This window comes from Anomaloglossus baeobatrachus, chromosome 3, assembly GCF_048569485.1.
Source record: "Anomaloglossus baeobatrachus isolate aAnoBae1 chromosome 3, aAnoBae1.hap1, whole genome shotgun sequence".
Classification (NCBI taxonomy): domain Eukaryota; kingdom Metazoa; phylum Chordata; class Amphibia; order Anura; family Aromobatidae; genus Anomaloglossus; species Anomaloglossus baeobatrachus.
Genome location: NC_134355.1, coordinates 102,657,415 through 102,681,460, shown reverse-complemented (window position 1 = coordinate 102,681,460; position 24,046 = coordinate 102,657,415). Strand labels below are relative to the sequence as shown.

The 24,046-nt window shown below is 53.0% G+C and overlaps 1 protein-coding gene across 2 annotated transcripts in view; it reads left to right on the top strand.

Moving 5' to 3' along the window:
* Positions 1 to 24,046, top strand: part of PAPOLG (poly(A) polymerase gamma) — a 164,918-nt gene that overhangs the window by 94,454 nt on the left and 46,418 nt on the right. The window lies entirely within an intron of this gene.

Genomic DNA, 24,046 nt, shown 5'->3' with positions numbered 1-24,046 from the left:
CGCCTACATCAACCACCAAGGCGGCACTCGCAGTCGTCAAGCCTTCCAGGAAGTCCGGCGGATTCTGCAGTGGGTGGAAAACGCAGACTCCACCATCTCCGCAGTTCACATCCCGGGCGTAGAAAACTGGGAAGCAGATTTTCTCAGTCGTCAGGGCATGGACGCGGGGGAATGGTCTCTTTACCCAGACGTGTTTCGAGAGATCTGCCGCCGCTGGGGAACGCCGGACGTCGATCTCATGGCGTCACGACACAACAACAAGGTCCCGGCCTTCATGGCACGGTGTCAGGATCAGAGCTTTGGCCGCGGACGCTTTGGTCCAGGATTGGTCGCAGTTTCGACTGCCATATGTGTTTCCCCCTCTGGCGATGCTGCCCAGGGTACTATGCAAAATCCGGTCCGACTGCTGTCGCGCCATTCTCGTCGCTCCAGACTGGCCGAGGCGATCGTGGTATTCGGATCTGTGGCATCTCACGGTGGGTCAACCGTGGGCACTTCCAGACCGCCCAGACTTGCTGTCCCAAGGCCCGTTTTTCCATCTGAATTCTGTGGCCCTCAACCTGACTGTGTGGCCATTGAGTCCTGGCTCCTAGCATCTTCAGGGTTATCTCAGGATGTAATTGCCACCATGAGACAAGCCAGGAAACCAACATCCGCTAAGATCTATCACAGGACTTGGCAAATCTTCTTATCCTGGTGCTCTGATAACGGTTTTTCTCCATGGCCGTTTGCCTTACCCACATTTCTTTCATTCCTGCAATTTGGAATGGATATGGGTTTGTCCCACGGCTCTCTCAAGGGCCAAGTGTCGGCGCTCTCCGTGTTTTTTTTCAAACGCGACTAGCCAGACTTCCGCAGGTCCGCACGTTCCTGCAGGGAGTTTGCCACATGGTCCCACCTTAAAAACGTCCGTTGGAACCTTGGGATCTTAACAGGGTTCTGACGGCTCTTCAAAAGCCGCTTTTTGAGCCGTTGCGGGATGTCTCTCTCTCCCGTCTTTCTCAGAAGGTGGCCTTCCGTTCAGACGCGCTCTTTGTCCTTGTCGCTGGCCAGCGTAAGGGCTCTCAGGCCTCCAAGTCCACCTTGGCTAGGTGGATCAAGGAACCGATTCTCGAGGCCTACCGTACTTCTGGGCTTCCGCCCCCTTCAGGGTTGAAAGCCCATTCTACCAGAGCCGTAGGTGCGTCCTGGGCATTGCGGCACCGGGCGACGGCTCAGCAGGTGTGTCAGGCGGCTACGTGGTCTAGCCTGCACACTTTCACGAAGCACTATCAAGTGCATACCTATACCTCGGCAGACGCCAGTCTAGGTAGGCGAGTCCTCCAGGCGGCGGTTGCCCATCTGTAAGAGGGGACCGTTTCCGGCTCTTTCTATTGGGGTATTGGTTTACCCACCCAGGGACTGCTCTTGGACATCCCAATTGTCTGGGTCTCCCAATGGAGCGACAAAGAAAAGGGGAATTTTGTTTACTTACCGTAAATTCCTTTTCTTCTAGCTCCTATTTGAAGACCCAGCACCCGCCCCTGTGCCCTTCGGGCTGTTTGTTCTTTTGTGTACACATGTTGTTGATGTTGATTTTTTTCTTTTGGTTCATGGTCTTCAGTTCTCCGAACATCCTTCGGATTGAATTTGCTCTATACCATTTATAAGTTTTCTCCTTCCTGCTTTTGCACCAAACTGAGGAGCCCGTGGTCCACGGGAGGGTGTATAGGCAGAGGGGAGGGGTTACACTTTTTTAAAAGTGTAATACTTTGTGTGGCCTCCAGAGGCAGAAGCTATACACCCAATTGTCTGGGTCTCCCAATAGGAGCTAGAAGAAAAGGAATTTACGGTAAGTAAACAAAATTCCCCTTATTACTGCACCTACTCTATATTGGGATAGGATCTTGGAGCTGTAAATACCCCTTTAACGACTGCGGGCAGTAATATTACATCCTTGCGGTCATAGTGTGAATCCTCACCTGCTGCTGCAGGCGGGGATCCGCTCACATGTCAGCTGATTTGTACAGCTGACGTGTGCCTCGCAGGTACGAGTGGAATCACTATCCACTCGTACCTGTTAACCCCTTAAATGGAGCTGTCAAGATGTGATAGCGCAATTTTAACGGCGATTCATGGTAATCGAAACATTAAAAAAATAAATAAAAATTCAAATCGCCCCCCTTTTTGATCCCATCGAAAATTAAAGGGATAAAAAATATACACACATTTGGTATCTCCACGTTCAGAAAATCAGTTAATCTGATCAGTACACGTCGTAGCAGCAAAAAATTCCAAAAGCCAAAATTACGTTTTTTTTGGTCACTGCAAAATGCAATAACAGGCGATCAAATTGTAGCATCTGCGCAAAAATTGTACCATTAAAAACGGCAGCTCAAGACGCAATAAAAAAGTAATCACTGAGCCATGGAGCCCGAAAAATGACAATGCTACGGGTCGGGAAAAATGGCGCGTACACTTTTTTTTTTTTTTTTTTTTTTTTTTTTCTCGGACAAAATTCAGAATTTGTTTTTTTTTCTCTGACTCCTCATTGGGAGACAAAGGACCATGGGTGTTATGCTGCCTATCCATAGGAGGACACGAAGTAGATGCAAAAGACATTAGCTCCTCCTCTGCAGTATACACCCCCTGGCTGGGCCAGGCAACCTCAGTTTTAGCTTAGTGTCTGTAGGAGGCACATCCTTTCAAGGTTTTGTTATTTTTTGAGGGCGACGGTTTCACTTAGGGACAGATCTCCCAATACCATCAACGGGCGGGAACGCGGAGTGTCGCCTCCACGTACCCCCTCCTGCGACGCTGGATCCTGGGCTGCCTTTTACTGGACGACTGGACCCACAGACACCGATTTTCTAGAACCCAGGGCAGAGGCACAATTCCTCAGCCCCTCTTTGCAGGCTTTGAGTTGATACATTGCACCTGTGTGGCCGGACACAGCAAGCTGACTCTGCTATTCCACTGTCTGGACTGAGGTAGTGTTAAGGTGAGATTTCCCCCCCCCCCCCACCCGACTGGTTTCCCAGACAAAGGGAGAAAGACGGTGCAGGGAAGGCTCCCAGGACTGCTGAATTTACAGTCTTTATTCCCACCATAGCTGTGTGCTGGCTGGAGGAGGGGAAAGTCCCTTGCTGATTGCAGGGAACCCTGCAGAGATAATCTACCGGTGGCGGGGGAAGGCTCCCAGGGCTCATGAACTCTATGTTCCCTCTAGCTGCGTGCTGGCTGGAGGAGGGGGGAGTCCCTTGCTGATTGCAGGGAATCCTGCAGAGATAATCTACCGGTGGCGAGCTGTGTGCTGACTGGAGGGAGGGGGAGAAAAACACCGCCGCAACAGTCAGCCCAGAGCCTAGGGCTCCCTGCCCACCGGAATGGGCACAGTTTCTGTCCCAATCCATGGAAAAACTGTCACAGAACCTGGTGCTGGCTATGCAATGTCGTCCTCCACACCCTTCTGGGCCCCTGGACGGAACGCAGCCCGAGGATACCCCTATGGAGGAGCCTTCTGAGGTAATCCGGGCCCATGCTTCACCGGTTGCAGGGATCAGAAAGAGCACATGGCCGGGTGTCTCCAGCACTCTCTCATGGCACCCATGGCTCTCCCTCGGGAGCACACAGGGCAGGCTCTCCCACACGCTCCACGGCTTCTGAAGAGCCAGAGGAGGGAGAATGCTGTTTGTACCAGGATGATTCCTTGGTTTCACCCTCCCCAGATGATCAAACTGCAATAGACTCCCTTATAGCAGCAATCAACCAAACTCTGCATGTGGAGGATCCCCTATCCACTACCACTGACCATGCGATCTCCTTTAAGAGGGCAAGGAAACCCCAAAAGGTCTTCGCTGATCACCCAGAGTTTCAGGATATCCTCACAAAGCAAAGGGAGAAGCCTGACAGGCGCTTCGGTAAGCGTAAACTCATGGAGTCCCGGTACCCTTTTGCCCCTAAGGGCTGGGCCGATCCGCCCTCGGTCGACTCCCCCCGGTCTCCCGCCTTGCCACAAAGACACTCCTGTCTTTACCCGATGGTTCCTCCATCAAGGGCCTGACAAACAGACATCTAGAGCACCTCGCCCGCTCTGCCTTTGAGGCTGCGGGTTCCTCCCTCTCGCCCTCCTTTGCCTCTGTGTGGGTCGCAAAGGCTATCTCTGTCTGGGCAGAATCCCTTAACACTTCGCTTGAGGAATCCCAGTTCCCTCATGCCTTCACAGAGGTAACAGATCAAATTGCTGCTGCGGTGGAGTATCTCATGCAGGCCTCCATGGACGCTGCTACCTGCGCAGCGTTTGCCGCCTCAAATACCATAGCCATCCGTAGAGCTCTCTGGCTCCGACAATGGCGAGCGGACTCTGCCTCAAAGAAGTCTCTCACGGGCCTTCCCTTTTTTCCAGACCGATTTTGTTTGGCGAACGTCTGGACAAGCTCATTTCTGACGCCACTGGAGGAAAGAGTACCTCCCTCCCCCAGCTGAAGTCCAGGACGTCCTTCACCAGACGTCCACAGTCCTTGTTCCGCTCCTTTCGGAACTAATTTGGTTGGTCGACATCCCGTGCTGTTCCCGCCACTAGCCGCGGACTACGCAGGGACCGACCTTCTCAGCTCTACCCGAAACCCACTTCGTCATGGCAGCCTAGACCGAAACAGTCCAGGACTAGGGAGACTCGTCCACGACGTTTTTTTCTTTGTCGCTCTATTGGGAGACCCAGACAATTGGGTGTATAGGCTATGCCTCCGGAGGCCGCACAAAGTATTACACTAAAAAGTGTTAAGCCCCTCCCCTTCTGCCTATACACCCCCCGTGCTCCCACGGGCTCCTCAGTTTTTTGCTTTGTGCGAAGGAGGTCAGACACGCACGCACAGCTCCACAGATTGGTCAGCAGCAGCTGCCGACCATGTCGGATGGCAGAAAAGTGGGCCCATATAGGGCCCCCAGCATGCTCCCTTCTCACCCCACTCTTGTCGGCGGTGTTGTTAAGGTTGAGGTATCCATTGCGGGTATGGAGGCTGGAGCCCACATGCTGTTTTCCTTCCCCATCCCCCTCAGGGCTCTGGTGGAAGTGGGATCCTATCGGTCTCCAGGCACAGGAGACCGTGCTTCATCCACAACTCCTGTGGAGCCTGCTGGATAGGAGCCGGGTATCGTTCAGGGACATGGCCCTGCTACTTGGAGGTACTCTGTGTCCCCGTGGGGACCGCGCACAGCAACACTCCAGCTTGGCTGGGTGTGCTAGTGCACCGGGGACCGCGGCGCTGACCGGGTTAATATGTGCCATTACACACTCAGCGTTCCTGAGTGTGTTTATGTATAGGGACTGCCGCACTGACCGCCGCTGCCATGGAAACACTGCGGCGCGGCTGGGACTTGTAGTGCGCCGGGGACTTCCACGCCGGCCGCGCTTTTACGGCGGCCGCGTTTATTACTAGAGTCCCCGGCTTTTTGCGGCCTAGTTTCCTTTCCTCCCGCCCACAGCCCTGACAGGCAGGGGAAGGGCGGGACGCTGCACAGAACGAGCAGCACTGAGGGCTGGAGCATGCTTTGCATACTCCACTCCCCTCACTGTGCACAGTGCAGGCACCAGTTCCCGCTCTTTCTGGGTCACGCCCACGGCTCTCTCCTCTCCTCAGGACGCATTCCTGTCAGCTCCTCGGACGCTGCAGAGGGGGACAAAATCTGGGAGACCCAGGCAGGGACTCTGGTGACCGCACAACCGCTTTAAGCGGGTGGTAAGCAGCACCTGTGGTGCTAGCCCCATTGTGCAGTAGTGTAACATTATATGTTTATTTTACACCGTTTAGTGCACAGTTGATTTCTGGCTATATATCCTATTGTGTTGCTCAGAGAAGATAATAGCATGGCGCCCACGAAAGGCAGGGGTGCCAAAACACAGGCAGGTTCCACTGACCCTCATTGTAGGCACTGTTCGGCCCCTGTGGCACTTACTCAGCCAGAGCCTCTGCTAGGGGGGGCCCAGGGGGAGCCACCTGCTAACACTGTTCAGGTGACAGGGACGGAGTTTGCAAAACTCTCTGAGACTATGGCTAAGATACTGGAAGCCTTGCAGTCCAGACCGGTATCTCAGCACAGGGACTCTGTTGATTCTTTGTTCCCTGGCCCACCTCAGCTGGACCAACAATGTCCTCCCGGGGTATCTCATGGATCCCAAGCTGAGGGTTCTGACACAGAACCCAGCCCCAGACCGACTAAGCGAGCTCGCTTAGATTTTCCCTCGACATCATCATATTGTTCAGGGTCTCAGCGAGGGAATCGCTGGTTGATGACGCGGAAGTAGCTGATCAGGATTCTGATCCTGAGGCCGCTCTCAATCTTGATACTCCGGACGGGGACGCCATAGTGAACGACCTTATTGCGTCCATCAATCGTATGTTGGATATTTCTCCCTCAGCTCCTCCGGCGGAGGAGTCTGCTTCTCAGCAGGAGAAATTCCGTTTCAGGTTTCCCAAGCGTACACCGAGTATGTTTCTGGACCACTCTGATTTCAGAGAGGCAGTCCAGAATCACCATGCTTGTCCAGATAAGCGTTTTTCTAAGCGCCTTAAGGATGCACGTTATCCCTTCCCCCTGACGTGGTCAAGGGTTGGACTCAGTGTCCCAAAGTGGATCCTCCAATCTCCAGACTGGCAGCTAGATCCATACTTGCAGTGGAAGATGGGGCTTCACTCAAAGATGCCACTGACAGGCAGATGGAGCTCTGGTTGAAATCCATCTATGAAGCTATCGGCGCTTCTTTTGCCCCAGCATTCGCAGCCGTATGGGCGCTACAAGCTATCTCAGCAGGTCAAGCGCAAATTGACGCAGCCACACGCACGTCCGCGCCACAGGTGGCGTCCATAACCACTCAGACGTCGGCATTTGCGTCTTACGCTATTAATGCTATCCTGGACTCTGCGAGCCGTACGGCGGTTGCAGCCGCCCAATTCGGTGGTACTCCGCAGGACCTTGTGGCTACGGGAATGGAAGGCAGATTCTGTTTCCAAAAAGCGCTTAACCAGTTTGCCAATTTCTGGCGAACGATTGTTTGGCGAGCGTTTGGATGAAATCATCAAACAATCCAAGGGAAAGGATACATCCTTACCCCAGCCCAAACCGAACATACCCCAACAGAGGAAGGGGCAGTCGAGGTTTCGGTCCTTTCGGGGCGCGGGCAGGTCCCAATTCTCCTCGTCCAAAAGGCCTCAGAAAGATCAAAGGAACTCTGATGCATGGCGGTCTAAGTCACGTCCTAAACAGACCACCGGAGGTGCCGCTACCAAAGCGGCTTCCTCATGACTTTCGGCATCCTCACTCCGCATCCTCGGTCGGTGGCAGGCTCTCCCGCTTTTGCGACACCTGGATGCCACGGGTAAAAGACCGTTGGGTGAGAGACATTCTGTCTCACGGTTACAAGATAGAGTTCACCTCTCGTCCCCCGACTCGATTCTTCAGGTCATCCCCGCCTCCCGAGCGAGCCGAGGCTCTTCTGCAGGCGCTGGGCATTCTGAAGGCAGAAGGAGTGGTGGTCCCTGTTCCTCTTCAGCAACAGGGCCACGGTTTTTACTCCAACTTGTTTGTGGTCCCAAAGAAGGACGGGTCTTTCCGACCTGTCCTGGACCTGAAACTTTTCAACAAACACGTAAAGACCAGGCGGTTCCGGATGGAATCCCTCCGCTCCGTCATCGCCTCAATGTCCCAAGGAGATTTCCTTGCATCGATCGATATCAAAGATGCTTATCTCCACGTACCGATTGCTCCAGAGCACCAGCGCTTCTTGCGCTTCGCCATAGGGAACGAACACCTGCAGTTCGTGGCACTGCCGTTCGGCCTGGCAACAGCCCCACGGGTTTTCACCAAGGTTATGGCTACTGTAGTAGCGGTCCTCCACTCTCAGGGTCACTCGGTGATCCCGTACTTGGACGATCTGTTGATCAAGGCACCCTCTCTAGAGGCATGCCAACACAGCCTCGACGCTACCCTGGAGACTCTCCAGAGTTTCGGGTGGATCATCAATTTTCCAAAGTCAAATCTGACACCGGCCCAATCGCTGACATACCTTGGCATGGAGTTTCATACCCTCTCAGCAATAGTGAAGCTTCCGCTGATCAAGCAGCGGTCACTACAGACAGGGGTACAATCTCTCGTCACACACCTTGAGGCGCCTCATGCACTTCCTGGGGAAGATGGTGGCAGCAATGGAGGCAGTTCCTTTCGCGCAGTTTCACCTGCGTCCTCTTCAATGGGACAACCTACGCAAATGGGACAGGAAGCCGACGTCCCTCGACAGGAACGTCTCCCTCTCGCAGGCGACCAAAGCTTCCCTTCGGTGGTGGCTTCTTCCCACTTCATTATCGAAAGGGAAATCCTTCCTACCCCCATCCTGGGAGGTGGTCACGACGGACGCGAGTCTGTCAGGGTGGGGAGCGGTTTTTCTCCACCACAGGGCTCAGGGTACGTGGACCCAGCAAGAGTCCTCGCTTCAGATCAATGTTCTGGAAATACGGGCAGTGTATCTTGCCCTGAAAGCGTTCCAGCAGTGGCTGGAAGGCAAGCAGATCAGAATTCAGTCAGATAATTCCACAGCGGTGGCATACATCAACCACCAAGGCGGCACACGCAGTCGGCAAGCCTTCCAGGAAGTCCGGCGGATTCTGCTGTGGGTGGAAGCCACAGCATCCACCATCTCCGCAGTTCACATTCCAGGCGTGGAAAACTGGGAAGCAGATTATCTCAGTCGCCAGGGCATGGATGCAGGGGAATGGTCCCTTCACCCGGACGTATTTCAGGAGATCTGTTGCCGCTGGGGGGTGCCGGACGTCGACCTCATGGCGTCCCGGCACAACAAGGTACCGGCGTTCATGGCACGGTCTCAAGATCCCAGAGCTCTGGCGGCAGACGCCTTAGTTCAGGATTGGTCGCAGTTTCAGCTCCCTTATGTGTTTCCTCCGCTGGCTCTGTTGCCCAGAGTGTTACGCAAGATCAGGGCCGACTGCCGCCGCGTCATCCTCGTCGCTCCAGACTGGCCGAGGCGGTCGTGGTACCCGGATCTGTGGCATCTCACGGTCGGCCAACCGTGGGCACTACCAGACCGACCAGACTTGCTATCTCAAGGGCCGTTTTTCCATCTGAATTCTGCGGCCCTCAACCTGACTGTGTGGCCATTGAGTCCTGGATCCTAGCGTCTTCAGGATTCTCTCAAGATGTCATTGCCACTATGAGACAGGCTAGGAAACCAACGTCCGCCAAGATCTACCACAGGACGTGGAAAATTTTCCTGTCATGGTGCTCTGCTTAGGGTATTTCTCCCTGGCCTTTTGCCTTGCCCACTTTTCTGTCCTTCCTTCAATCTGGACTGGAAAAGGGTTTGTCGCTCGGCTCCCTTAAGGGACAAGTCTCAGCGCTCTGTGTTTTTTCCAGAAGCGCCTAGCCAGACTTCCACAGGTACGCACGTTCCTGCAGGGGGTTTGTCACATCGTCCCTCCTTACAAGCGGCCGTTAGAACCCTGGGATCTGAACAGGGTGTTGGGGGTTCTTCAGAAACCACGATTCGAGCCAATGAGGGATATTTCTCTCTCACGCCTTTTGCAGAAAGTGGTTTTTCTAGTAGCAGTCACTTCACTTCGCAGAGTGTCTGAGCTAGCTGCACTGTCATGCAAAGCCCCCTTTCTGGTGTTTCACCAGGATAAGGTGGTTCTGCGTCCGGTTCCGGAATTTCTCCCTAAGGTGGTATCCCCCTTTCATCTCAATCAGGATATCTCCTTACCTTCTTTTTATCCTCATCCAGTTCACCAATGTGAAAAGGATTTGCACTTGTTAGATCTGGTGAGAGCACTCAGACTCTACATTTCTCGTACGGCGCCCCTGCGCCGCTCGGATGCACTCTTTGTCCTTGTCGCTGGCCAGCGTAAAGGGTCACAGGCTTCCAAATCAACCCTGGCTCGGTGGATCAAGGAGCCAATTATCGAAGCTTACCGTTCGGCTGGGCTTCCGGTTCCCTCAGGGCTGAAGGCCCATTCTACCAGAGCCGTGGGCGCATCCTGGGCTTTGAGGCACCAGGCTACGGCTCAGCAGGTGTGTCAGGCGGCTACCTGGTCGAGCCTGCACACTTTCACGAAGCACTATCAGGTGCATACCTATGCTTCGGCGGATGCCAGCCTAGGTAGACGAGTCCTTCAGGCGGCGGTTGCCCACCTGTAGGAAGAGGCCGTTTTACGGCTCTCTTACGAGGTATTATTTTACCCACCCAGGGACTGCTTTTGGACGTCCCAATTGTCTGGGTCTCCCAATAGAGCGACAAAGAAGAAGGGAATTTTGTTTACTTACCGTAAATTCCTTTTCTTCTAGCTCTAATTGGGAGACCCAGCACCCGCCCCTGTTTTTTTTGTGTACACATGTTGTTCATGTTGAATGGTTTCAGTTCTCCGATATTCCTTCGGATTGAAGTTACTTTAAACCAGTTTATAATTCTTTTTCCTCCTTCTTGCTTTTGCACCAAAACTGAGGAAACCCGTGGGAGCACGGGGGGTGTATAGGCAGAAGGGGAGGGGCTTAACACTTTTTAGTGTAATACTTTGTGCGGCCTCCGGAGGCATAGCCTATACACCCAATTGTCTGGGTCTCCCAATTAGAGCTAGAAGAAAAGGAATTTACTGTAAGTAAACAAAATTCCCTTCTTTCCCCCCTCATGATTCCTTCGGCGCCCCGGAAGACACACTCATTGTAGGAGGTCGATTGCGGCTCTTTCATCAAATCTGGGCTGCTGCCTCAGACGACAAATGGGTGCGAGACCTTGTGTCTTCCGGTTACCACATAGAATTTCGGACCCCGACCCCCCCCCCCCCCCCCCCCCCCCCCCGAGTCGGCTCTTTCTCTCAAACCCCCCAAAGACTCAAACGACGCGAGGCTTTTTCTTTATCGTTCCTATGGGGAGACCCAGACATTGGGTGTATAGCTTCTGCCTCCGGAGGACACACAAAGTACTACACTAAAAAGTGTAGCTCCTCCCTCTGAGCTTATACACCACATGGAGAACCAGATCTACCCAGTTTATCGCTTTGTGTTCAGGAGGCATACATCCACACATGCATTCTCATCTGATTTTTGGAAAGAGTTTGAAGAAAAGCGGTCCAAGCCTGGACCCCCGGCATGTCCCTTCTCGCCCCACTGTGTCGGCGGTGCTGTTAAGGTTGATTCCAAGGCTGGAGCCTTACATGCCGTGCTCATTCACCATCCTCTGGGCTCTGGCTTGAAGTGGGAGCCAGCACGGTTCTCCATGCTTGGCAGGAGACCGGTCTCCATCCGCAGCCCTTCAGGATCCTGCTGGACCGGGAGCACTCATCCCCAGGGACTTGGAACCCTGCGTCTCGGCAAGCTAAGTACCTGAGACGTTTATATATTGGGGGTCCCTGTACTTTATTACTGTGGGAGAGTGTGCTGAGTGATTTTTATCACATTTCTGGCGGGTTCTCTGGCTGTCGCCTGAGAACCGCGCCGATGCTGCCTGCGCGCCAGCCGCACAGCTCAAATTTAGGCCCCGGCTTCGCCGGAGGCCTACTTTCGGTTTCACTGCCCTCGCATGTCATTCATGCAGAGGGACAGCGTGGCTCCGCCCAGCGGGCCGTTCTGCACAGGGGAGGGACACTCCTCTCTGGGTACATGTCTCATCCCCTGTAAGTCTCTTTGGCCCTCCAGATCCCGCTCTCAGAGTGAGTCCCGCCCCCCTCTCTTCGCTCCGGCGCCATTTTCTCAGCGTTTTTCCCTGCGATCAGCACTGGTCTGCAGCATCCCTGCTGAGGTGCTTGGGGTTCCGGGCTTCAGGATCTGGAGGGCACACAACACCGCTCCAGCGGTCTGGTAAGCCACAACCTCTGGTTGTGGACCTCTGTATATACTCTCTGGGGGTCATTCTCTGGCAGAGCCCCCACTCCAGCAGCATGTCTCACACGAGGAGCAAGGCTCCAAAGCTATATTCAGTATGCGCTGCATGTAAGCTCCTACTGCCTGAATCGAGCACCTATCCACATTGTGATGCCTGCTCTAACCTGACGATGCCTCAGCCTGGAATCGCACCCCCAGTGGTCTCTCCTGCTGCTCCGGCTACTGTGGCTGAACCCCCGGCTTGGGTAGAATCCTTATCTAGGTCTATCTCCCAGTCTTTTGCCGACTCCATGGGACAGCTGTCTAGGACTTTGCTGAACATGCATCAGCCCCCTTCACAGGGTGCCTCTGCTGCTAGAGCTTTCTCAGGACCGGAGCTCACAGAAGATTCCTCATCTGGTCCCAGACCCCGTCCTCCTAAAAGGAGACGCAGGGCTCACTCTCCTTCCTCGTCCCGCGTCTCTTTTTCAGAAGCTGACTCGCAGGACGAGGAGGATGCCTTTACAGGGGGCTCGGAGGCTAACTCCATGTGCCCCATTGATCTGTCCGAGAGTGACTCAGATGTTAGTGATTTGATTGCGTCCATTAATTCAGTACTGGATCTCAATCCGCCAGTATCAGAGGAGCAACCCTCTCTGGCAGAAAAGCACCAGTTTACCTTGTCTAAGAGGTCAAAGAGTGTGTTCTTTAACCACTCCAGTTTTCAGGCCTCTGTGACCAACCTAGGGCCTGTCCTGACAAACTCTTCCCAAAGCGTGGTTCTGATGACCGTTTTCCCTTTCCACCTGAGGTGGTCAAGGAGTGGGCTCATTCACCAAAGGTAGACCCTCCGGTGTCTAGACTCTCAGCCCGGACCGTTGTATCAGTGGCTGATGGCACCTCTCTTAAGGTTTCCACGGACCGCCAGGTTGACCTTCTGGCCAATTCTGTATATGAAGCGGCAGGGGCCTCATTCTCCCCGACTTTTGCAGCAGTGTGGGCTCTCAAAGCCATCTCTGCTTCTCTAGAGGAGATGCATTCCCTCGCTATGGAATCTATGCCCGAAATGGTTACCTTAACTTCCCAAGCTTCAGCTTTTTCATCCTATGCCATGTCTGCCATGCTGGAGGCTTCTCACCGCACTGCGGTGGCTTCGGCTAATTCGCTCGCTATCCGCAGGATCTTGTGGCTTCGAGAGTGGAAGGCAGATGCTTCTTCAAAGAAGTACCTTGCTGGACTCCCTTTTGCTGGGTCCAGGCTGTTCGGTGAACAGCTGGATGAAATTATTAAGGAAGCTACCGGCGGGAAGAGTACTTCCATGCCACAAACCAAACCCAGGAAACCTGTCCAGGGCAGGAATCAGTCGAGGTTTCGTTCCTTTCGTTCCTCCAACTGGTCGTCCTCTAAGCCCTCGGCCTCGTCCACTAACTCAGCCAAGGACCAAAAATCCAGCTGCCGCACAAAAGCGCGTCCACAGAAGACCGCAGGAGCTGCTGCCACTAAGGCAGCCTCCTCTTGACTATCTGTCCGCGCCAGCAACGTCCTTAGTCGGTGGCAGGCTCTCCCACTTTGGCGACGTGTGGTTTCAACACGTCTCCGATCAGTGGGTGCGGGATATCATCTCCCACGGCTACAGGATAGAATTCTCTTACAGCCCGACAAACAGATTTTTTCTGTCCACTCCCCCCTGCTCCAAGGCCGCCGCCTTCTCTCAAGGCTGTGGCATCCTTGCAGGCCAACGGAGTAATTGTACCGGTTCCCGCCCGGGAACGGTTCAGAGGTTTCTACTCAAATCTCTTCCTAGTCCCCAAAAAGGACGGTTCCTTCCGGCCCGTCCTGGATCTCAAGCTTCTCAACAAGCATGTTCAGCTGCGGCATTTTCGCATGGAGTCTCTTCGGTCAGTCATTGCCTCAGTGACCCAAGGGGATTTCCTGGCATCCATCGACATCAGAGATGCCTATCTGCATGTGCCAATTGCAGTTTCACACCAGCGTTGGCTACGTTTTGCAATCGGAGAGGAACATTTCCAATTCGTGGCTCTCCCCTTCGGGTTAGCCACGGCCCCTCGGGTATTCACCAAGGTCGTGGCAGCAGTGGTTGCGGTTCTGCACCTCCACGGGTTGGCAGTGATTCCTTACCTGGACGACCTTCTAGTCAAGGCTTCATCCAGCGCAGACTGTCAGCGGAGTGTCTCGCTCACTCTCGCCACTCTAGCCCAATTCGGGTGGCTTGTCAATCTGCCCAAATCCACTCTGACTCCGACCCAGAGGCTCACGTACCTAGGGATGCAGTTCGAGACTCTGCCGGCACTTGTGAAGTTGCCTTTAATCAGCAGTCCCTCCAACTGGCGGTGCGCTCTCTGCTGAGGCCCCGCCGTTATTCCATCAGGCACCTGATGCAGGTGCTGGGTCAGATGGTGGCGTCAATGGAGGCTGTTCCCTTTTGCCCAGTTCAATCTGCGTCCACTGCAGCTGGACATTCTCCGCTGTTGGGACAAGCGGCCTTCCTCCTTGCACAGGTTAGTGGCTCTGTCGCCACAGACCAGGAGCTCTCTTCAGTGGTGGCTTCGGCCCCTCTCTCTGTCTCAGGGGCGCTCCTTTCTGGCCCCGTCCTGGGTGATCCTCACCATGGATGCCAGTCTATCCGGCTGGGGAGCGGTATGTCTCCACCACCGAGCACAGGGCACTTAGACTCCGTCCGAGTCAGCCCTCTCGATCAATGTGCTGGAAACCAGAGCCGTGCTTCTAGCTCTCCTAGCATTTCACCACCTGTTGGCGGGCAGGCACATTCGAGTCCAGTCAGACAACGCGACAGCGGTTGCCTACATCAATCACCAAGGCGGGACACGCAGCTGCCTGGCGATGTTGGAGGTTCAACGCATCCTTCAATGGACGGAGGACTCCAAGTCCACCATATCCGCAGTCCACATCCCAGGCGTGGAAAACTGGGAGGCAGATTATCTCAGCCGTCAAACCGTGGACAGTGGCGAGTGGTCCCTTCATCCGGCAGGGTTTCAGTCAATCTGCCGCAAGTGGGGCACTCCGGACGTGGACCTAATGGCATCCCGTCACAACAAGGTTCCGGTTTACGTGGCTCGCTCCCACGATCCTCAGGCATTCGCCGCGGACGCTCTGGTTCAAGACTGGTCCCAGTTTCGTCTGTCCTACGTGTTTCCCCCCTCTAGCTCTCTTGCCCAGAGTTCTGCGCAAGATCAGAATGGAGGGCCGTCGAGTCATCCTCTTTGCTCCGGACTGGCCCAGGCGAGCTTGGTACCCAGACCTGCTCCATCTGTCCGTAGAGGTGCCTTGGCATCTTCCGGACCGTCCAGACCTTCTCTCACAAGGTCCGTTTTTCCGCCAGAATTCTGCGGCTCTCAAATTGACGGCGTGGCTCTTGAGTCCTGGATCTTGACGGCTTCTGGTATTATTCCCCCTGAAGTCATCTCCACTATGACTCTGGCCCGTAAGTCTTCCTCTGCCAAGATCTATCACAGGACTTGGAAAATTTTCCTGTCCTGGTGTCGCTCTTCCGGCCATCCTCCTTGGCCTTTTTCCTTGCCGACCCTTCTGTCCTTTCTACAGTCCGGTCTGCAGCTGGGACTGTCCCTCAACTCTCTCAAGGGACAAGTCTCGGCTCTGTCAGTCCTGTTCCAGCGGCGTATCGCCCGGCTGGCTCAGGTCCGCACCTTCATGCAGGGCGCGTCTCACATCATTCCACCTTACCGGCGGCCCTTGGATCCCTGGGACCTCAATTTGGTTCTCACGGTTTTGCAGAAACCCCCCTTTGAGCCTCTTAGGGAGGTTTCTTTGTTTCGTCTTTCACAGAAAGTGGTCTTTCTAGTGGCCATAACTTCCCTCAGGAGAGTCTCTGATTTGGCTGCGCTCTCTTCGGAGTCACCTTTCTTGGTTTTTCATCAAGACAAGGTGGTTCTCCATCCGACTCCGGACTTTCTCCCTAAGGTGGTTTCTCCTTTCCACCTTAACCAGGACATTACCCTACCTTCTTTTTGTCCGGCTCCTGTTCATCGCTTTGAAAAAGCGTTGCATACTCTGGATCTGGTGCGTGCTCTTCGGATCTATGTATCTCGCACCGCTACTCTTAGGCGGTGCACCTCTCTTTTTGTGCTAACCACAGGTCGGCGCAAGGGCCTCTCTGCTTCTAAGCTGACCTTAGCCCGTTGAATTAGGTCGACCATTTTGGATGCCTACCAGTGTTCTCAGGTGCCTCCCCCGCCGGGGATCAAGGCACACTCGACCAGAGCTGTCGGTGCCTCTTGGGCTTTCAGGCACCAGGCTACGGCTCAGCAAGTCTGTCAGGCTGCCACTTGGACTAGCCTGCATACCTTCTCGAAGCACTACCAAGTGCATGCTCATGCTTCGACCGATGCGAGCTTGGGCAGACGCATCCTTCAGGCGGCTGTCGCCCATTTGTGAAGTTAGGCTCCGCCTACTTCTTAGTTTTTCTGTTTATTCCCACCCATGGACTGCTTTGAGACGTCCCTATGTCTGGGTCTCCCATAGGAACGATAAAGAAAAAGAGAATTTTGTTTACTTACCGTAAATTCTTTTTCTTATAGTTCCGTATTGGGAGACCCAGCACCCTCCCTGTTGCCTGTTGGCAGTTTCTTGTTCCGCGTGTTATCACCGGCTGTTGTCATGGACAGAGTCTCCGGTTGTTCCGGTTCTTGCTCTGTTTTACTTGTGGGTGGCTATTCTCATTCAGCTTTTGCACTAAACTGGCTAGATCTGGTTCTCCAGGGGGTGTATAAGCTCAGAGGGAGGAGCTACACTTTTGAGTGTAGTACTTTGTGTGTCCTCCGGAGGCAGAAGCTATACACCCAATGTCTGGGTCTCCCAATACGGAACTATAAGAAAAAGAATTTACGGTAAGTAAACAAAATTCTCTTTTTTCTCAGCAATCCACTCGCTCCAAACAGCAGGAGTGATAATACCTGTCCCGGACGACGAGAAGTTCAGGGGTTTTTATTCCAACCTCTTTGTGGTCCCCAAAAAGGATGGGTCAGTTCGACCCATCCTGGACCTCAAACACCTAAGCAAACATGTGCATGTACGGAGATTCAGAATGGAGTCCCTAAGGTCCATTATTGCATCCATGGTCTAAGGGGAATTCCTCGCCTCCATAGATATCAAGGATGCGTACCTGCACATACCCATAACCCCACAGCAACAAAAGTTCCTCCGCTTCGCAGTTCAGGACTCCCACTTTCAATTCGTAGCTCTACCCTTCGGCCTTGCCACCGCACCAAGGGTCTTCACCAAAGTCATGGCGGCCGCCATGAGCGTCCTTCACGCCAGGGGAGTAGTCGTTCTCCCTTACTTGGACGACCTCCTCATCAAGGCCCCCTCCTTCCGCGACTGCTCAACCAGCGTACAGATCACCGTGGACACCCTATCCCGCTTAGGGTGGCTACTGAATCTAAACAAATCATCCCCGGTCCCATCACGATCCATTACCTTCCTGGGCATGTCCCTGGACACCCGTCGGGGCTTGCTCTATCTCCCCCTGGACAAGGCGATCGCTCTTCGACAAGCGGTACGCTGCCTTCTACGCCCTCCGTCTCGCTCCATTCGATTCAGCATGAAAGTGCTCGGCAGGATGGTGGTTGCTATGGAGCCAGTACCCTTTGCTCAACTGCACCTTCGCCCACTGCAGCTAGCCCTTCTAGCTGCCTGGGACAAGAGCCCCTTCTCCCTGGACAAACCTCTTCACCTGACGTCTTCAGTCAGGTACGCACTCCGCTGGTGGCTTCGGTCCTCATCCCTATCGAAGGGGAGATCTGTTCTCCCAGTGAACTGGCTGGTCCTGACCACGGACGCCAGCCTCCTAGGCTGGGGAGCAGTGTACTGGCACCACACTGCTCAAGGACGTTGGACGCCCCAGGAGTCTTCCCTACCCAGAAACATCCTGGAAATCCGCGCGATCTTCCTCGCGCTCAGGGCATTCTGCCCTCTGCTAGCGGGTCTTGAGATTCGAGTCCAATTGGACAATGAGACAGCTGTAGCCTTTATCAATCGGCAGGGGGGCACCCGCAGCAAAGCGGCTTATCTCGAGGCCCACAAGATCCTCAGCTGGGCCGAATCGATGGGGTCAGTGATATCAGCAGTACACATACTTGGGGGTAGAGAACTGGGCAGCAGACTTTCTAAGTCGCCAAGGCATGGCCGCTGGAGAGTGGTCTCTCCACCCAGATGTGTTCCTACACATCTGCACTCGCTGGGGTACACCAGACGTGGACCTAATGTCCTCAAGGTTGAACGCAAAGGTACCCGCGTTCATAGCCAGGTCACGCGATCCGCAGTCCATCGGCGCAGATGCTCTAGTCTGCTCCTGGCACCACTTCCGCCTGCCTTACATATTTCCTTCTCTACCCCTGCTGCCGCGGGTAATCGGGAAGATCAAGGCAGAGGGAGTCCCGGTGATACTGATAGTACCGGGACCGTGGAGCCTTCCAGACATCCCAGACTTGCTGACCCAAGGGCCCATTTCCCATCAGAACACCAGAGCCCTGAAGCTGACGGCATGGCCGTAAAATTGTTTTCTCTTAGCCATCATTGGGGGACACAGCACCCACCCTGTTGGGCCTTGGTTCTCTCAGTACCTTATTTGTTTATGTCAATTGTTTGGTTTTTTTTTATCTTCTCTCGTTCCTCCGTTGAGAAAAGTTCTTATTTTTTTTTTTTTTTTTCCCTCCTACTGCTTGTGTACTAAAACTGAGGTTGCTTGGCCTGGCCAGGGGGTTATACTGCAGAGGGAGGAGCTAATGTCTTTTGCATCTACTTAGTGTCCTCCTATGGATAGGCAGCATAACACCCATGGTCCTGTGTCCAATGATGGCTAAGAGAAAACGTTTTACAATACACAAAAATCCATTTTTTTTTTTTTTTTTTTTTTTTTTTTGTTGCTGTTTTCTAGTACACTATGTGGTAAAACTCATGGTTTCATTTAAAAGTACAACTTGTCCCTCAAAAAACGAGCCCTCACATAGCAAGAATTAGGGAAAAATAAAAGTTACGGCTCTCGAAGGCGGAAAAAAGCGCAAAATCGAACAGTCGTGGTGAAGGGGTTAACGTAATGTCTATGCATGGCTTTGATATCCAACATTTTATGTTTAAAGGGACTCTGACGACATCAGGTTTTATCCCAAGAAGTTATTAGAAGCATCTTGACAGCCTCTTTGACACCTCTATGATCTCTACATTTGTTTATAAACCATGTTTAATCATTCCTGCCTCCGGTGAGGGGGCATATCTCATCCCAAAGTCATCTGCTGACCGCAAGGAGAGCGGGAGGGATTAAATATTGAGGATAATGAAGGCATTATTCTTTATGATAAAGCGCTCAATAATAACTTCAAGGGATAAATTCAGGGGTACACGGTGACTTTGGCCTCTACACTTATCCTTTTTACCCAGGTTCTCTTAACTACCGCTGCTACATTGTAGTACTATACAAGCGAATGTGGTCACATTGCAGCCCAGTAGGTTCTACAATTGGGACACACAAGGCACAAGAAGCTAAAGTTCCCATAGTCCTTGCCTTAAAGGATTTTTCTTTCACCGGATGGGTGAGAATTATTGATGTGCAAATACTAAATGTTTGGGTTATTTGTACCAAATACTTAGTTCTGTTCCATTATGTGTCACGAATAACGAACCTACTGCAAGTCAATGGGGACCTGAGCATTTTTCTGGGGAATCTTCAAAAAAAATGCTAGGGTTCCCCATTGACTTCCATTTTAATAATTAGCACTTCTAGTATTTGAAAGTGAACCTGTCAGGTGCAATATGTTCCCAAAACCATGAGCTGTTCTGGATGTATATTACTAATCCCTGCCTGTCAGTCCCTGTACCTAGTAGCACAGATAAAGGGATCTTTAGAAAAAATACAGTGGAACCTTGGTTTACGAGAACAATCCGTTCTGGGACTGTGCTTGTAAACCAAGTTACTTGTCTAGCAAAGCAAGATTTCCCATGAGAAATCATTGCAATGCAGACAATTCGTTCCACAATGTGTGCAATTTCCCATCCTGGTCCCCTATTTTGCCATTCCACACACGCGCACACGCATATTATGCTCACCTTACCTTCCGTTCCATTGCCGGCCTCCTGGTTCTTGCAGTTCGCCGGTACAGGATGTGTATCGGGTAACCATCGCGGCCGATGCCGGAATTTTCGCTGCCAGAGCGCTGACGTCAAAGGCAGGAGCCGCTTGCCTTTGATTGGGCAGCGCGGTGCCAAAGAGTAGCGACTGACAGCGGAAGTTCCTCCCTCGTCGCGATGGTTACCCGATACACATCCTGTAGCAGCACACTACAAGAACCAGGAGGCCGGCGAGGGAACGGAAAGTAAGGTGAGCATAGATGTGTGTGTGTTTGTGTGGACTGCAAGAGCTGGTTAGAGTGCGGCGGAAGTACGAACTGGAAGTGTGTGCGCTGAGTATTTGCTCGTACAGCAAAGCTTGCTCGTAGAGTTACAAATTTACAGCAAGCTTTGCTCGTATCGCGAAATACTCGCTAACTGGGTTACTCGTAATCAGAGGTTCAACTGTATTTCTAAAGATTGTTTATCATATGCTCATAAGCGCTGGGAGTAGTCGCAAGGGCATTAGTTCCTGCTCTCATTTCGCTCTTTTAGCATGCCCACAGGAGTGTGCTAACATGCTCTTCAATGCAGCATCCTCAACCACTGAGCAGACGTCCTGGCACTTCTGGTCATGCGCACTAGGAAGCCGAGTGTACGTGTCTCTGCTAGAGGTGTGTAGTGCGCATGACCGAAAGTGCTGGGATTTCTGATAATGTGCACTGACCCAAAGCCTGGCGCTCTCAAGCGGTGGCAGCAGACACAGGTACACTCGTCACTTCTGGTGACTCAAGACAATGGGCATGGAATAGCATGTTATCACACTGTTGTGAGCGTGCTAAGAGGGCGTAATAAGTTTAGGAACTAACTCCCTTGTGTCTAGTCCCTGGCCTCTTTAGCATATCGTAAAGGATCTTTAGAAAAACTTTTTATTATTTTTCTAAAGATATCTTTATTTATGCTACTAGATGCAGGGATTAGAAATTATTCATCCATATCCTTGTGGTTCTGGGTGCATATTGCACCTAACAGTTTCACTTTAAGGCTATGTGCGCACTGGAAAATGGAATTTTTGTCGCTCCATTGGGAGACCCAGACAATTGGGTGTATAGCTTCTGCCTCTGGAGGCCACACAAAGTATTACACTTTAAAAAGTGTAACCCCTCCCCTCTGCCTATACACCCTCCCGTGGACCACGGGCTCCTCAGTTTTATGCTTTGTGTGGAAGGAGGCCTGCGCCATGAACGCCGTCCTGGACTCCACTAGCCGCACGTCTGTAGCATATGCTAACTCCGTGGCAGTTCGCAGGGCCATGTGGCTGCGCGAAAGGGAACCAGACTCTGCTTAACTAGTTTGCCTTTTTTTCGGGCGACCGGTTATTTGGCGAACGATTGGATGATATTATTAAGGAATCCAAGAAAAAGGTCTCCTCCTTACATTCTTCTCTCTCTCTCCCGTCTTTCGCAGAAAGTGGCCTTCCTAGTGACAGTCACATCTCTTCAGAGAGTGTCTGAGCTTGCAGCGCTGTCATGCAAGGCTCCCTTCCTGGTTTTCCACCAGGATAAGGTGGTTCTTCGTCCTGTCCCGGAATTTCTCTCTAAGGCGGTATCTCCTTTTCATCTAAATCAGGATATCTCCTTACCTTCCTGTTGCCCTAATCCAATTCACCAGTGTGAAAAGGTTTTGCACTCTTTGAATCTAGTGAGAGCACTCCGGTTCTACGTGTCTCGCACGGCGCCCCTGCGCCATTCAGATGCACTTTTTGTCCTTGTCGCTGGCCAGTGTATGGACTCTCAGGCCTCCAAGTCGACCTTGGCTCGATGGATCAAGGAACCGGTTCTCGGGGCCTACCGTTCTTCGGGCCTTCCGCTCCCTTCAGGGCTGAAAGGCCATTCTACCAAAGCTGTAGGTGCGTCCTGGGCATTGCGGCACCGGGCAACGGTTCAGCAGGTGTGTCAGGCAGCTACGTGGTCTACTCTGCACACTTTCACGAGGCACTATCAAGTGCATACCTATGCTTCGGCAGCGCCAGTCTACGTAGGCGAGTCCTTCAGACGGCGGGTGTCCACCTGTAAGAGGGGGCCGTTTTCGGCTCTTCTTATTGAGGTATTCTTTTACCCACCCAGGGACTGCTCTTGGACGTCCCAATTGTCTGGGTCTCCCAATGGAGCGACAAAGAAGGGAATTTTGTTTACTTACCGTAAATTCCTTTTCTTTGTCGCTCCATTGGGAGACCCAGACAATTGGGTGTATAGCTACTGCCTCCGGAGGCCACACAAAGTATTACACTCAAAAGTGTAAGGCCCCTCCCCTTCTGGCTATACACCCCCAGTGGGATCACTGGCTCACCAGTTTTTGTGCTTTGTGCGAAGGAGGTCAGACATCCACGCATAGCTCCACTGTTTAGTCAGCAGTAGCTGCTGACTATATCGGATGGAAGAAAAGAGGGCCCATACTAAAGGGCCCCCAGCATGCTCCCTTCTCACCCCACTCTTGTCGGGTGTTTGTTAAGGTTGAGGTACCCATTGCGGGTACAGAGGCTGGAGCCCACATGCTGCTTTCCTTCCCCATCCCCTTAGGGCTCTGGGTGAAGTGGGATCTTATCGGTCTCCAGGCACTGAGGCCGTGCTCCATCCACAGCTCCTGGGAATCTGCTGGACATGGAGCGGAGTATCCTCAGGGACATGGCCCTGCTACGTTAAGGTACTCTGTGTCCCTGTGGGGACCGCGCACGGACACACGGCAGCATTGCTGGGTGTGTTAGTGCGCCAGGGACGGCGGCGCTGCCCGCACTAGTGCCATCGCACACTACAGCTTGCTGGGTGTGTTAGTGTATTAGGGGACTACCGCGCTAACCGCCGTTGCCATTTTTATTTCGGGCGCGGCTGGGACTTGTGGTGCGCCGGGGACTTCCGCGCCGACCAAGGCTTATATGCCGGCCGCGCTTATCACTCGAGTCCCCGGCTTGCGCGGCCTAGTCTCACTTCGTTTCCGCCCACAGACCTGCCAGTCAGGGTAGGGGCGTAACGCTGCACAGCACGGCAGCGCTGAGAGCTGGAGTATGCTTTGCATACTCCACCCCTCTCACTGGATGCACGGTGAATCCGGCAGCGCTGAGAGCTGGAGTATGCTTTGCATACTCCACCCCTCTCACTGTGTACACTGTGAAGCCGGATTCCCGCACTTTCTCAGGCACGCCCACGGCTTCTTCCTCTGCACAGGACGCCGGCAGCCATTCTTGTCAGTGTTTTCTGTAGCGACAGAAGAGACAAGTTTAGGAATCCCTGGCAGGGATTCGGATAGTCACACAACCGCTGTGACCAGGCGTTAAGCAGCACCTGTGGGGCTGACTCCACTAGTGCCGAAGTGCACATATACATATATGTTTATTCACTATGCATTGCACTGTTTAGCTGCATTTTTGTATATACCCTCCTTGATTGTGCGGAGGACATAACAGCATATTGTTTGTGTAAAACAGAGGTGCAGAAGCACATGTTTTCTATGCAGCCGGTACAGCATGTATGGCTATATGGCCGGCAGTGTACATAGACCCCCCATTGTATACTACGGAGTCTCTGCTAACCGTCCAGGACATGGGGACGGTGCCTGCAGTATTTACTGACAGATTTTCTGAGACTATGGCTATGATACTAGAAGCCTTGCAGTCCAGACAAGTCTCTCAAATCCATGGCCACTGTTCACATTATCCATGGTCCCCCTCAGTGGGAACAACTTTGAGCTCCGAGGGGTCATGTGCTTCCCAGAGTGACGGCTCTGACACGGACGACAGTCCCAGATAGTCTGAGAGGCTCACTATGAGCGGCCATCGACTTCATCACACTAGTCAGGGTCCCAGCAAGCGGACTCTCTGTGTGATGTGGCGGAGATAGCTGCTCAAGATCTAATCCTGAGACCGCTCTCAATCTGGATACACCTGATGGTGACGCCATAGTCAATAATCTCATAGCGTCCATCAATAGAATGTTAGTTATTTCTCCCCCAGCTCCTCCAGTGGAAGAGTCAGCTTCATAGCAGGAGAAATTCCATTCACGTATCCCAAGCGTAAATTAAATACTTTCCTTGACCACCCTGACTTTACACA